Raw genomic sequence first — 15,434 nt, 5'->3', positions numbered from 1 at the left:
CCGCACCTCTTCTATAGGGAGCGGGGTGGGGAGGGGCGGGCGAGCGGCGCGGAGCGGGGTGGGGTGGCGGAGCGGGATATAAGCGGAGGGGCGGAGGGCGCGGGGGGGTTGTGCCGTGTGGGGTGAGGCGGGCTGCGATGGTGGCGTCTACTGGGGGCGTGAGGCGAAGCCGCGGGAAGCTGGCAGCGGGGCCTGGGCCTGGGCCTGGTAGGGCCCCGTGCCGCCGGATCCGCCTGAGGCCAAGGGGGCGGGCCGGCAGGCGGCGGGAGCGGGCTCTGTGAGGGTGGCTTGGGTGCCTGTCACGGGCCGCTCCGCACCACGAGTGCCGCCGGGACCTCCGCGGGTAGCCGGCCGGCAGCAGAGAGAATGTGGCGGGCCCTGAGTGCTCGCATACCTCTGAGGCCGTGTTTGCTGAAGGAGGCAGGTGGTACTGCCTCTCTGTGTGCCGGGTAACAGGCCTTGAGTGGGGGTCAGCCGTGGGACGCCTTGGGCAGGGGGTACTGGCCTACTTCGGTTTGTGTATACTAACTGTTTTATTTCTTCACTGGTTATTAACAACTTTTTCACTCAGGGAATCCATCTATTCTTTGGTTAGTGTTACCTTTTGATAATACAGCAGTGTACTACCAGCCTTGGGCAAGCAAGATGGTTGAAGCTTTTCCTGCTTTATTATGTTTGTCATATTGGTGCTTAATCGTTTTTTTGCTTTTAGGCCACTGGCTGAAGTCAGCTGCGCTCTTTTTCTTTCACAGAAATTACTTAATAAATTAGGTGGCAAGACCCAAGCAGTAAGGAAGGTTTCTTTACAGGGTTGCTTTGGAGCCTGCTTCTAATGCTTCAAAGGTGGGTTTGTGTGTAGTCCTGCTTAAAATGACCACGTGGAATATGTAAAGCTAGGGCTTGTGTCTGCTCCTGAGAACCAAAAGTGTGTTATCTGTTACGAAATGTAAATAAGTAGTTGTAATTAAAAATACATTAGGCAGGAGCTTGTTGAAAGCTGACAAATGAAGGCATAACTGTAGAAAATGACAGCTTAAAAAAAAAAAACAACAACACTTTAGAACCACTTGTGTTTGTTCCTCTAAAGTCAATGATAGTGAAATTGTACTTTTAAATTCATATTGGACCAGAAATAAATGTATGAAAATGCTTACAGTAGCTGTTAAGGAGCATATTTTGTTTCCTTGAGGAATGACTAGAAAAACAGTGGAGGATTATTTTCTGTTCCTGAGAAAAGCAATTCTTAACACCTCTAGTAGCAGGAGAAGAAATAATAAAGGTAAGCACTTGTGAGAAGAACCTCATAGGGAAAAAGAATAATCACTCTGTTTGGTGTTAGTTTCTGCCAATTAAGGATGCTGGGGAGGGACTCTTCATTAGGGACTGTAATGATAGGACAAGGGGTAACATTTAAATTTAAACAGGTGAAGTTTAGATTGGATATAAGCAGAAAGTTATTTACTGTAAGGGTGGTGAGGCACTGGAAGGGGTTGCCCAGGGAAGCTGTGAATGCTCCATCACTGGTGGTGTTCAAGGCCAGGTTGGACAAAGCCGTGGGAGGTGTCCCTGCCCATGGCAGGGGTGTTGGAACTTGATGATCTTAAGGTCCTTTCCAACCCTAACTATTCTATGATTCAATAACAATTACCAGGCCAGTGTACTAAACAGAGCTATACAAGTACATATCATAAAAATATTTTTCTTCTGATAGCAGCATTGTGAAACTGCTTTAACTCTTGAATGGGAGCAGTGACCATACCCAAGAACTTTGCTGAACTTAGTGTCATAGCTAAGGATTTTCACATCATTAAAAACCTACAGTCTTTCAAACATAGTGTTTTAGTAGCTTAACGGCATTTCTGTGCAATTGTTTTAGTTGTGCTCTCTTCACCGGGATCTATCAAATGAATTCTTGGTGTCACAAGGCTACCTGAAATTGCTCAATATTGATGTACTCCGAACTTTTAGTACACTTAAGTCTTTGAAAACCTATTCAAGGATCAAATGGATGGTGAGCTCATTATCACCTAAAACGTAAGAATCTAAAGTGTCTGATACTTGGATAAAATTTTATTGAGAACTTTAATCAGAGCAGGCTTTAGACTTGCTTAAAAACGTCTTCAACTTCAACATTTGAACCCAAATGACCACTTGGCCAAAAAAAAAACCCCAACCCAAAACAAAATGCTTATTGTAATTAACTCCTTAAGCAGGTAACTTATGTTAAGGACATGATAGAGGGAATCTGGCAAAACTTACTGTAACTAAGAAAAATACAAGAAAACAACAGGTCCAATATGTCATCTCCCACGTCAGTCTTTAAAAGGTTATACTTAACCATCCTGTGCTGCTGTTTCTCTACAGCCTCTGAGAGGAAAAGAACTGTTCTATGATGGAAATGACACTGGGAGTCCAAACTAACGTTCAGGCTTCATTGTGTCGACTGCTGTGGAGATGCTTTAAGCCATCCTGTATGATGTGCTAATAAACCTTTCCTGAATGTGGGTGCAGTTCATGCTGGCAAGATGAGTTTGCCTTTGTCAAGACAGCTTTTTCTTTATTTAAGTGGGGAAGAGAGGGAGTGGGAAGTGGATCTAAACTATACTGTGATTTTTTTTGCATAATTGTTTGCAATGTAAACGCTTGCTAGACTGGTTATGTTGGCCACAAATCACCTCTTGGTGACCCATGAACAACTTACATTATGAACAGAGAGGTAAAGAGTTTGCTTAGAGCATTTACAGCATAAGCAATTTTGGCAGAATTGTCAAGTGCTAGCTCATCATACTGAGACTATCTTCTAGGCTGCACTGAACTTCAATGTATATGTATTTAAACACTAATGATACTGGATTCTCTGTATGTAAATGGGGAGTTGACTGCTGCTTTGAAGAGATCACCTGCCTTCTTTGTGGAGGAAAGGATGCCAGAGAGTGCTTAGCAATAACAATAACTTATGTGTTAACATAGAATAGTTAGAGTTTTGTATGTAGCTAATGAGGCTGCTTCACAGAAGTAGTGTGAGTTGTAGTGAAGGAAATACTGATATAGGGCCTCCCATCTCTTTGTGAGGGCAAAGGGGAGAGGAGCTGACTTCCTCTAAAGGCAGTTAAAGAAGATCTGATCAAGATAATGGAACAGGTAAGTATTCCTTTTTTAGAGTCTCAGTAGAGAATAGATGAGAGACTAGAGATGGTGGGACCATGGAGTAAGTAGGATTAGCAAATGGGTGTGGGGCAGTGTAAACTGGTATGTCAGCAAGGCTGCTTCTGGCCAGGGTGATCTCCAGGAATCCACACTGGTTTATTCCCTTTTATGTACATACCTACTAGCAACCTGAAAAGCCTTGCTTCAGAGACTGTTAGAAATGCTTTGAATGTGGGACAGCTTCATGTAAGTTGTGGTCCTTACTTGTCCTGTTCATGCAAGTATTGCTTTAACTGTTGATCAAAACAAGTGTAGGATAATAGATTTAAGTGAATGGTGATCCGTGGATTGCTTTTAAGGGGTTCACAAAAGGTAAGAAAGAACAGACTTCAACTTGTACATGATGGCCTAAAGCTCTATTTAAAAATTGTTCAGAAACTGCAAATAAGAAAAAACTGAAGAAAGAAACCCCACATTGCTGGCTTGCAGTTAAGTGAAAAATGTGCAGTAACTTTAAGTTACTTTTGCTTCCTAATGTTTGTGAGAAAACAAGAAACGTTTTGAGGGCATTGTTGCACTTTGTTATGCAAAGCTCACTGCAGTGCCTTTAGCTACAGCTCATGGGTTTGACCAAGAAGTCAGTTTTTATTGTGCTTTTTAATCAGTTCTTGTGGCTTTGCAAAGGAGCCACATGTCTCTCCCTCTTCTTACAGATGAAAGTGAAGCAAAAAGGGCTGAAATTACTTGCCCAAGAGCATTTACAGGCTATTGACAGGGCCAGGAATAGAACTCAGGGTACAGGAGTCCTTATCTAATTCTTTCTCCACTGTGACATTACTGCTATCAGAAGCATAAGACTTTTGCATATTATTTCTGACCATCTTTTAAGCTGTTAAGATATCTGTGGACTAAGAATACTGCATTGAAGATTCAGAACTGAATCCAGTGTGGACTACTGACTTTAAAATCTCAAACCTGGAGGGTTGTTTCTCAAGCTTAGAAGTGAGCCTTTCAGAAATAGCAGTATCTAAAACTGGTTGAACCTGCTTACTCTGCAGCTCACAAATATTAATGCCATTTTGTTATGATTTCTCTGACCCTGACTTCCTTACGTGTGTTTTACATCCCATATAATGCAGCTAAATCTTCCCACTCTTACAGAAAAGACTTGAATCTCCCCTTCATTTACCTGGGATCCATGTCTCTTGAAATTTAGCTTGATGCTAGATGACCTTAGTGGGTTGCCTTTTGGGTGAATGTCTGTGGCTGGGATGTTTTCTGTTGCTCTACCAACCTGGTTTCTGCACAAAGAAGGACCTCAGGGTGGGGAGAGGTGTGTTGTTTCCTGTAAGTACACATGACTATTACAGCATGTTTATCTAACATGTTAATTTTGATTCTGCCCTAACAAAAGCTCTCTGGAAACCCAAATGGTACTTTATTTCTCAGGTTTTTTTCTTTTAAATGAAGCTAACTGCTAGAAAAAAAAGCCCTGAAGGAATGCTGTCCGAGTTTTAAGGCATTATTGTCTGTCCTTGTGTAAACCAGGTGGATATATATGCGCATCACCTGCCTTCTAGATTTTTAGGGGAGTATCTTCAGAGGAGGGAGAGGGTATATGAAGTTCTTTCCATCTGAGGGATGTTAACTGATGGGAAAAGCACCCAGTTTTGTATAGTTGGGTGCCTGGCAAGGCGGGAAGCTGGTGTGGGGAGTGTGGTCCTGTGGGCTGTCACAACAGGGCTGTTACCACAGAGCTGTGGCTGCTGCAGGGCTGTCTCACAGGGTCTAACCCTCTTGGGACCTGAGAGTCAGAAGAAGGCTTGCAGCAGGGCTTGGTACCACACTCACTTGTGCAGCTTGATGTGCTGTACATGGGAGCATGTGGGAAATGGGGTCAGCAGCTACCCTTGTGTCAATGAAATTTTGAGAAAATTATATGTTCAATCCTGGTTATAAATCAGGAGTGTTGAGAGGGCTGGAGCTCAGAGTGATAGGAGCAACAGCTTATAGTAGAGATGAAACCTGAATGACAATTTTAAGACAGCACTGGGGCAGAGATGTCACTGTGCAGACCATCCTGTGGTCAATAACAGGTATTTATGTTGAGGAGCTAGTGTGGATGCCATCTGTGACGTGAAGGTGGAACTGTATATTTTCAGTCTTGTTTTCCCAGTGATACTGGGATACTGATTCCCACTGTCCTCCAGTGAAGTTGTCAGGCTTGGTCCTCTTGTACTGAATTTAGATGTGTAGTGACAGGACAAGGGGAAATGACTTTAAACTGGCAGAGAGGAGATTTAGATTAGACATTAAGAAGAAATTCTTTACTATGAGAGTGATGAGGCGCTGGCACAGGGTGCCCAGAGAAGCTGTGGCTGCCCCATCCCTGGCAGTGTTAAAAGGCCAGGTTGAATGAGGCTTGGAGCAACCTGGTCTAGTGGAGAGTTAGACAGAGCCTTGAGTGACATGGTTTAGTGTGAGATGTCCCTTCCCATGGCAGGGGTGTTGGAACTGGATGATCTTAAGGTCTTTTCCAGCCCTAACTATCCTGTGATTCTAAGGTGTCCCTGTCCATGGCAGGGGGTTGGAACTGGATGAGCTTTAAGGTCCCTTTCAGCCCAAACAAGTCCTATTCCTTGATGCAAAGCTTCATTGCTAAAATGAATTAAAGTGTGTTAGGTATAAATCACACCATTTTATTGGGGACCTGGCAAAATAGCATGATTCTCCTGAATGATCTGTCTAGACATAATAATGAAATAATTTTGGCTCAGTGGTTGTCATTCACTAAAGGTTTGTTTCTCATGACTCCTTTTCAAACATGACTGTACAGAGATTTAAAGAGCTTGGGCTATACACTTGTAGTTCCTCTCAAATCTGTGGCTCAGATTTAGGAAATTTCCCAAGTTAGTTAGTTTCTGGTTTCTGTTAGTTTCTAGTTTCAAGTTTGTCTTGGGCTCAATTTTTGTTTCTTGGAGTCTACTTTTTGTTTTGCTCATTGCATCAGCAGTGTGTCCATATGACAAGTTCTGTTTCTAGAGCTGGGGCTTCCTGCCCCCAGATACGGCTGGTGTGTGTTGATTATATTGACTTGGAGAGGATACAGCCTGAGCAAATCTTTGAATTGAGGCCCCTAGTGAGAGAGGTTTACAAGAAGTACATCCAATACCACCAACCGGAAAAATCATCTGTTTAATACCAAGAGGCTGGAGTTGTATGAGGGCCGGCGTCCAGATTTAGACCTAGCAAAGAGAGAAAAATGGCTTCTTCAGTGAAGATTTTGGTTCTTCCTTCAAAATCTCAGTGGGATTCTGAGCTTCCCATTTTTACAAAGCTCTCATGTTCCTTGATGCTAATCCAAGACAGGCATAGATTGGCAGGAGCAGATAAGGACACTTTGCTTCACCTTCATGATGAGCAGCTAAATCTGAAATGAGCATGAGAAATCCCAGTCTTCGTTTTCGATGTGTCAAACTTGGCAGCATTGTAGAGCATCCAAAGGGTGCTTCTTAATGGGATTCAGTATCTCCATACAGAGGAGGGTTGGCAGTGAGAAGTGGTATTTCTTTTGGTCCTGGAGATGAGAAACTGAAAGTGTCTGTAGTCTCTCCATAAGCATGTGACTACATGTGGTACAATTGCCTTCACTTCAAATTGTGAGAGCAGGTGGGTGTAGGAGCTAGTTGTATTATCTGACAGTTTTACCCTACTAACAGGTGATTGTGTTGACTGGTGGGAAAGAGTTCTTAACACTAAAAAGGGAAAATATGAGGAATACTACAGTGCTTTTGCTTTGCTGTCTGGTAGACTAATGCCTTTTAAAATGTCCTGCTCCAAACCTATATCCTGTTCTACAGATGAGTTATTTAAATACAGAAAGGTTGTGAAATCTCATTTCCATGAGCTTAACGCAGAACAAAGTGTAGCATGTCATATGCATGTGTCTTGCCAGTGTGCTCCTTCTAGGTTGGGCAGCTAGAAGAGAGGGGTTTAGGTCCATTTTCTCCATCTCAGTCTCAGATTTCTCAGTCATGGTTTATCTAATGAGTGTGTGGAAAATGCGTAGTTGTCCTTGTGATTGAAAGATTTCCCTAGAAAGGGTTTTTGAATGTCTTGAGAAGTGTTTTGTAGTTAGGGTCTAAATTGTCATTGCTATTAAGAAGCAATCCTGCTCTTCCCAGGGATCTTCTTGCTGCCTTTACCCTGTCCTCTGTTGTGTCAGCTAGCATTTATGCAGCAGCACAGTTAGGCTGATCAAGAAGGTAATCTGACTGCAGACTAATCCAGCTGAAAGCACAGCTATTTTTCAGGCACATGTACAAGTGTTAGCACAGAAAAGTGGTGGGAAAAGATTGCCTCGGTGTGCTGAAGGAATCGGAATTGCATACAGATTGGCTTACTGTGATTGTGGAAGCATGTCTTCAGCATTTACCTGGGCCTTCAGGTGAAAACCATCTTAATTAGATATGTTTTACTGGAATGCTCTCAGCAATAGCTGCTATGCTGAAGCATGTTTTGCTGCTGCTGAAGCACCACATTAGGTTTCTTGATTGAGCTATCTGTTGAAGCAGGTGGCAGTATGTACTTCAATGACCAACTTGGGATCACACAAGTAGAGACTCTTAATGACTTTAAGCAGTTCATTTCTCTTCACTGCCACGTGGTGGTGATGTTGGTTGTTGGCTTCACGGAGCTTTGGACTACCACAGTGAAGGCAAGTGGCATATAAATAGACAAGGAATGTCTTACAGGTCAATATCTATGGATTACTCTCCAGTGCTGCATGGTTTTTTCCAGTTATCCACACGGTGGGGACATTTTTGCTTCTATTTGTTCTCCATTTTACATGTAACCATTCCTACACCCCAGCTAGCAGGGTCAGCTAATTGGTGCCAGAAAATACTTTGCTAAGGACAGCTGACAGAATAGATTTTCAGGGTAGCACGCTGCAGGTGTCTGCTTTTGAATCTTTGCTTGGCTGTCATCCTAGGTTATTCTAGATCACTTTCCTATCCTATCATTATCACATCAGTTAAAGGCTTGGTTGTGACAGTTTTGTCTCCACAATGACCCTGTTTCTCTGGTGAGATCTGAACCCTGTTCTCTTGTCCTCAGTAGGTCAGCTGTCGTACTGTCCTCAATGCCTTTCACTGCGGCATTGCTCGTTGAAGCATAGTCCGTCTCAATCCATCTAATCTAATCCCTGTCCATCTTGAGACTCCAGGACTTTGAGTAAAGTCTGTTTTATATGGAATATTGATTTGCTTCACTTTCAGGATGGCAATCTTTGTAAAGAGTCTTCAATATGTATTTGTCACTAACTAGCTAATCTGGAGATGATGGGTTGATGCTTGCAAAGGGGAGTGGTGGAGTGGTAGGCTGCTTCCTTAAGGAAGACTTGAGGATTTGGCAGTTGAAGGGAACTGAATGCTTGCGTTAGCCGAGTGTGTGGTATATGCCCTATAGGTATGTATTCTCCAGTCTTGACCATGTATTACCCAGTTTGTCAACATAAATACCGAAAGATACGTGACCTTTTCATTATGCAAAGGACAGAAAACCAAGAATTCACACAAATTAACTGATAAAGGGTAACTGTGCTGTGTATGGAAATGCTCTCCTCTCCCAGTTGCCTAAAAATTAATGTCTTGATCTCATCAGTTTTATGCTGACAAGCAGAGATAGAGAACAGATCTGTTCAAAAGATTATGTTTAAATGAAATCAATAGCACTGTAAAATCCTCTCCACTGACTGTTGGTGATGAGCATCAGTGTGATCTAGTTCTCAAATTTGTATAGGATAGGTGAATACGTATTTATTGTAAGGACACATTACAAAACAGCTAGTTTAAATATATGAGTCTTTTTTTCTCTACTTGTCTGTGTCTATTACTAGCAACTCCTGTTTACTGTCACTGAAAGTCTTGTATATTCTTGGTCCTCAGCTTAAGTTTTTATGACTTTCTTTACAGCAAAGCAGAAGAGGAAAATGGAGAATGAAGATTATGTGTTTCCAAGGCTCAGCCAATGATTAGAAGGAAAACTTGTGTAAGACAAGACCAGCCTGATATTTTAGAGAATTTTCCTATTAGGAATGGGACAAAGGGAAGCAATGTCTCTGTGCTCTAAGCTATTGACAGTTGTTGCAAGTGCATGTTTCAGATAGGTAGGCTAGCTGTCTAGAGGTTAATAAGTTCAGCTTTTATTGTTTGTTTTATAATCTTTGCTTCTTAACAGCTGATCTTTGTCTTCCTTTTTTATCAAACTGGTGATCATATTGCTGTGTGTAATTCAGTGAATGACTTGTATTGTTGCCTGGCAAAACCAGGCTCATTTTGATGCAGGTTGGGGGTTTCTTAGACTTACATCTCTGTTGATATCACTACTTGTGTGAACAACTTTCAGTATGGATTAGCATATCTGATCACAACAAAAAAAAAAAGAAAAGGAGTTAGGCATTTTATTAGTAGTAAGTGAAGGAAGAGATTCAGTTTTCTGTAGTAAAACTCCATGCCAACATGATGTTATTTGCAGCAACCAACGTTTGGCAGTGCTGGTTGTGGCAGCGCAGTGCTGGGATCTAGCTCTGAACATGTCTGGGTGCGTATCCCAGTCACAGAGTTTCGGCATCCTGGCTGGCTGTCTTGACAGCTATGTTATGTTGCAAGACACTGTTGGACTATGTAGAAATATTATTTCCATGCTCAACCTGTGAGGTATGGGAGAAAGAAGGTAGCAGTCTGACTTAGGAGTCAAATTTTTGGGGCGTGTGGAAGAGTAGTCAGTGAAGGAACATAAGATGATGATGATTGGGGAATGGAATGCTTGGTGTTGGTTTTAATTAGAATCATCCTGTTCGTCACTCATATTGTGAGATGAAAATTGAAAAGATCCATTATTATAGCACACTCAAAGAAGAAATATTTGTATTAGTTAATGAGCAGTTCTAATTGACCTGCCAAATATAATTGAGTTGAAATACAGATCTATTCCAACAATGTTTTCCTCATTGTAGTGTATGAGAGAAACACAGCTGGCATTTTATTTCTCTAATCTGTCTGTACTCTAATGACTTTTGTCTAAAATTAATACTATTAATTCAGTATTAAACTTCACAATAATCTGTCAGCCAAAAATTAATCAAGCCCAATCAACAAACCTTTTTCTCATGAGCACAAGCCTTCTTATGCCTCTCCCCTTAAAAAATTAAAAATGTGATGCTTGTATTGTGTTCTGGAAGAGTGACTGCAGTAAACCAGAGCAGGAAGTTGATGGATGAGTGGGAGAGCTCAGAGCTGGAGGTTCTTCTGTTTATTGGTGGACTTTGTTCTTGCTGAGGAGGAACCAGCCATTGAACTTCTCTGCTTGTTTTCTCCTAGGTGTGGTGCTGTGACATGGCAAGTGAGGTATGTTCTACCTGTCACTGCAGCAAGTCATGTACAGTGACCTATGCTCTAATCTCCCTGCCAGCAGTGCAGACCAACTGAAGTGGCCCATGCTGTTACTTTACATGTTACTACAAATTAGATTAAAATCTGCTGCTCCAGTTTAATTAGCTGGCAGTATTATTAACATACTTCCTGGAGCCTTTACACTGTAGTATGAAATATGAAGTATTTTTAAGACTTAAACCTCACTAAATGAAGGGAAGCAATCAAAGATTCACATATCAAGGGGAGGAGTTGAAGAGGTTTGTATTTGGATTATTCCACATCATAAAACTCAACTGTCAGGCTAAGTGGGTACAAGCAACCCTTTCACCCCCCAATTGATACAGAAGACTTCTCTCACTTTGCGTGAATGTTTCTGCATTTTCCTCTTAACCATTTTTTTTTTTTGCTTCTGACTAAAAAATATGTAAAGAGATGCTCCAGTCTAAGTACTTTGAATTACTATCAAGCTGCCAGATGCCTTGCCTAAAAATGGTGGTAGGGGAAAAAACCTTATGTGATTGCTTTCCTTTTCTGAAACAGTTATGGCAAGTTTTGACATTGTTCAACTTGGGTCATCAAATTCATACGAGCTATTGTACTACAGTGTAAGGCATACATTTTAGAAGAATGAAAAGTACAGGAAGTTTGATGTGTGAATGTAAATTTACTCATCTTTTATATAATGCCTTCTTGAGGTGCTGATGTTTTCAGTACATTAATTGTTCATAATGAATACTCTTGCATAAAACTTTTCAAAGGTAATTTTCTGAGGCCAAAGAATGACTAAAAAGTTATTCACTAAAGAGCAGTCAATCTGTATCCAAAAGGAGACTTATGGGATGTGAAATAAACTGACTTCACAGGCAAGAAGTTTCGCTAGAAAGAATCTGCCCTTCTACAGGTTTGATGCCTTTAAAGAAGCTACAGAAGTGGTGTTGGCTGGTCCAGAGGCAAAATTATTATGTTCTGATTATGTGCCATTGAAAGAAAGATAAAAAAAAAGCTTTGGCAAAATACCCAGACTTTCTGTATAAGAAGTTTATCTCTGCTACAGGTAATATGTGATCAATTTTGTGCCATGAGCTTCAGGGTGGACAATACTAATCAGTAAAGATAAGGTATGTTTAAAGAATATACTTAAAAACAAGGAAAATAAATCATACTGTTTACAGGCAGTAGATTTTAAACAACCTGTCAAATATTTCTTGGCTGTTACAACCTCTCCTAAGAGCTTTTCCTGGTTTGTAAAGAAAATTAATGTGAAATCAATAGTGCTATTTAAAAATTCACCAAATGTTTCCTAGCTGAAGTTTCACTTCCAGGTGCCACTAACACCACGGGCAGAGTGGGCAGAAATCACAGACTTGACCTTAATGGCAAACAAAAGAGAGTGCAGATGGAAAGTGTGGCAAAGAAAGATGCTTTCAAAAGCAACCAGGAGGAAGACCTGACTTCCCCCCACAAGAGCAAACCTTGAGAGCTGCCATGGGCTGAAGTCCTTTGTTTGGAAATGCAGTCTAGATGCCATGCTGAATTGCAGCTGAAGGATGCAAACTGGCATAAACAGCTACAAAACATTCACATAATGGTGAAAACCAACAGAAACACAGTAAAACAAGTTTCCCATTGCATATTACAACCATATGACCTGCTGGACTTCGGACAATGGAGAGGCAATGTTTGCTACTTCAGGTTGCCTCATTCCATTATCCCAGAAGACTTGGGATCATTGTGGAAATGAGAAGAAACAAGGCATATAATTAGATTTGCTTGTTAGTTTACCTCTTTTAATGGAAGGACAAAGAAGAGTAATACAGTACATGGTGATGTTGCAGCCATACATGTGCTTAGGCTACTTCTCTGCTGAAGAAGATGCATTGTAGTTAAAAGTTGTATGAGTCCATACAACTGTAATTACCTGCAGTTGCCACATTTGATCTGTGAAGGTAAATAGGATTTGTTGGTATCCCCTCACCTCTACAGAATAATGCAGAACTGTTTTTCCAGCCTTTCGCATGGGGTTGTTCAGAAATAGCAGAAGAGCAAGCCAGTAGAGTTTGGGTGTGGTAGCCTTTCCTGAAAGGCTGATTTCCTCAGCTGCTGGACCCAATGGTGAGGTTTAGCGAGTGCTCTCAGTATTATCTCCAGACACCATGCCCATGCTTTCTCTGTGGCATCCAAACAGATTATAAATAGGCTGTGTTATTTCTCATGATGATTCTAGTTTTGGGAGTTTATGTGTCTTACACTTCCCCAAGTTTTTTTTTTTTTTTCTCTGAACTTCAGAGTTAGAAATTTGTTTTTCTTTTAAGGCTAAAATTCAGATTCACATGGAAGCACTTGACTCCAGAAGCTGCAGCTTCAACCAGCAGATCGGGGAGTCATGATAAAATTGGCAGAATTGCACTGCTCTAAGCACTTTGAGACATATGCTGCTTTTTCCTACTTCTGGAAGTAGTCCCACAGATGTCTCATGATTATTCACTTGAGTCATGGTTGCAGAATTGAGTTTTTGGTGGTTTGGATTCCCAGTTTCATACACTGCGTATTTGAAGTACAAATTCTAATAGAAGACTTACCTGGTTTAAAACATAAAAGATGTATTTTACCAAAACTCAGTGTTTTGAACTTGTACGACATCGCCTCTTGACTTAACATTTGGTCAAAATGAGACATCTCCGAGGGAAAAAAAATAGGAAAATAAACTGGACGTGGCACACTGCTATTAAAACTTTGGTGTTTGTTTTTCTTTATGTGGTTTCCACCAGTGATACTGTTGTGGTGTTAGTCACTAGGTGGTGCTCTCCTACATGGTCTTCTGCCTTCCTCTTGCCAGGGTGTGAGTGGCCCAGGCTGGCAGATTTCAACTGGTGTTTATTTTGGAAGGGAAGTATGGGAGTTTAAAAAGCTTAGACAGCAGCATCTCTTACCCGTTTGGACTGCAGTGACTTTAAGAGGAAGATTGCTCTAGAGAGAGTGGGTAGTAGTTTTTGGGCTGAGAATCGTGAAATGAGAGAGTGCCTTTGTGCCATTTATAACCATCTCTGCTCCCAGGTTAATGGACTCTAAGAAACGTGGTGGTGGTAAACCTGTACTTACAAGCAGTTTAAGGCTGTGCTGCAAGGCTTTAATATCTAATGTGCCAACAAATAGCTTTTTCCCAGGTGTGTTTTTAGTGTTAAACAAATGAATTATTAATTTGTATGTGCTGTACCATGAACAGATGTCAGGCACCTGAGACAACTTTGAGTTTTCACTTATTTGCTTTGTCTTCTTGAAATTGATTCAGCTTCATTCTGTCAGGGTATTTTTCCTAGAAAAGGAAAACAAATTCCATCTGCAACAGTCCTTTACAGAGGTCAAAATCTTAGATGTGTCCTGAGAAGAGAGATTTAAAGGTTCATTGGTGTCTGAAAAAGCTTGGTGCTTTCTCTAAATTTTCCACAAAGCTTCTGGAACATTTGAATCGACTGAGTCTAACTCAGTCCAGTTTTCAGGCAAGGAAAGTTGTTTGCTTTTTCCTTGCTTGTAGTATTTTTATGAGAAGTGAGGGCAGGGTAGAATCAGATGGAAGGAAAAAAAGCGTGGAGGAATTGCAACATCAAAAGCTTAAATCTGCATCATTGGTTTGAAAAATGAAAACATTAATTGTGTAGCTTTTGCATCTACATTTCAGGAAGTTTTAAAAATGCCATTTTTGTTCTTGGAAACACTGCATTTATTCAAAGAGGGCTGGGAATGAAAAATATTGATAAGCTCTGCTAAGCGTTTTCATATGGAATCTGTTTTCAGCCACATACCAGAAAATGTCTTTGTTATTTTTTTGAATGAGACCCTAATCTTGGAATGACTTTTCATTTATCAAAGCCTTTTAAGTCTGCTATTGTGTTTCCAGTCAGATCCTTTCCAGTCACTTCTTTTTTCCTGTGTCAGCCTCTTGCAAACTCACCATAGGGCAAAGTTCGCAGTTATTTTCCACAGGCACAAGGATTTCCCCTCTCAGGGGTGCACTTGGGCTTTATGCAGTGGAAGCCAAGCACACATTTATGCCAGCTCTAATTGGTTGTGATAAATTTTCTTGTGGTATATTATATTAAATAGTAAAACCTACAATTTGTGGTTTAACTTGTTAGCAGTTCAGAGGCCTTTGTTTCTTACGCTGCACAGTCGGATGAAATGGCTTAGTGTTTTTTGCAGTACCAGTATTGGTGTCTCATTGTTGGTGTTTTTATTAAGCTTCTCGCTTCAACAATCATTTAATCATGTTAAAATGCTGCTTTCTAGAAGAAAAAGTTCTGATATCTGCAGTTGAGGAATTAGAAACTGTGAGTGCAGCGTGCCAAAGGAAAAATAATTGACTCCTCTTTAAAATTTCACAGTTCTCCCCTTTTTTTGGGGGGGGGGGGTGGGGTGGGGAAGGGATTTACAATATTGTAGCATTTAGGTTCTCTGAAATGTATCTATTTTAACTTGTTCCAGAGTGTTCAAGTTTATTTTCATGTATTTTGTAGGCAAGAAGCAGCTGAAATTCTCTCGGGGGATTAAAAAAGAGCACAAACCCTGTTTGTTCTCCCTTGATTCGCTTCAGATTTTATGACTCTTGGTAGCAACAAGGATTTGTTTTCATATCCTTGACTGAAATTTCCACCTGCCCATCCTTCTGCAGTGAGGATGTGCCAGTTGTCAGCCCGGCTGCCATCTCCCAGCCTCCCACAGCTGAGTGGAGCTTTTCACTGGTCTTGGAAAGTGCCTTGCAATCCCTTCAGATGAGAGACTGATGTTTGGGCTGTAGCTTCTCCAATCAAGCATACTTTTGTATTTCTCACTGGGCATTCGTTGCTTTCAGCTGGA

The 15,434-nt window shown here is 41.2% G+C and overlaps 1 long non-coding RNA gene across 5 annotated transcripts; it reads left to right on the top strand.

The window, feature by feature from the left end:
• The first annotated feature begins 85 nt into the window (after nt 1-85).
• On the top strand, nt 86-14,708 carry LOC133212534 (uncharacterized). Of its 5 annotated transcripts, XR_009725513.1 has the most exons (3): nt 86-449; nt 753-843; nt 10,530-14,708. It is a non-coding gene; the product is annotated as an uncharacterized LOC133212534 (long non-coding RNA). The 5 variants fall into 5 exon arrangements; XR_009725520.1 differs by lacking the exon at nt 753-843; XR_009725514.1 differs by lacking the exon at nt 753-843 and having other exon boundaries at nt 86-497.
• The last annotated feature ends 726 nt before the right edge of the window (nt 14,709-15,434 follow it).

This window comes from Neopsephotus bourkii, unplaced genomic scaffold (assembly GCF_033783945.1).
Source record: "Neopsephotus bourkii isolate Nb327-2 ecotype Australia unplaced genomic scaffold, CSIRO-AGI_Nbou_v1 NB_71, whole genome shotgun sequence".
NCBI lineage: Eukaryota > Metazoa > Chordata > Aves > Psittaciformes > Psittacidae > Neopsephotus > Neopsephotus bourkii.
Note: the sequence above shows the minus strand (reverse complement) of the source record. Positions and strands in the feature narration are given on the sequence as shown.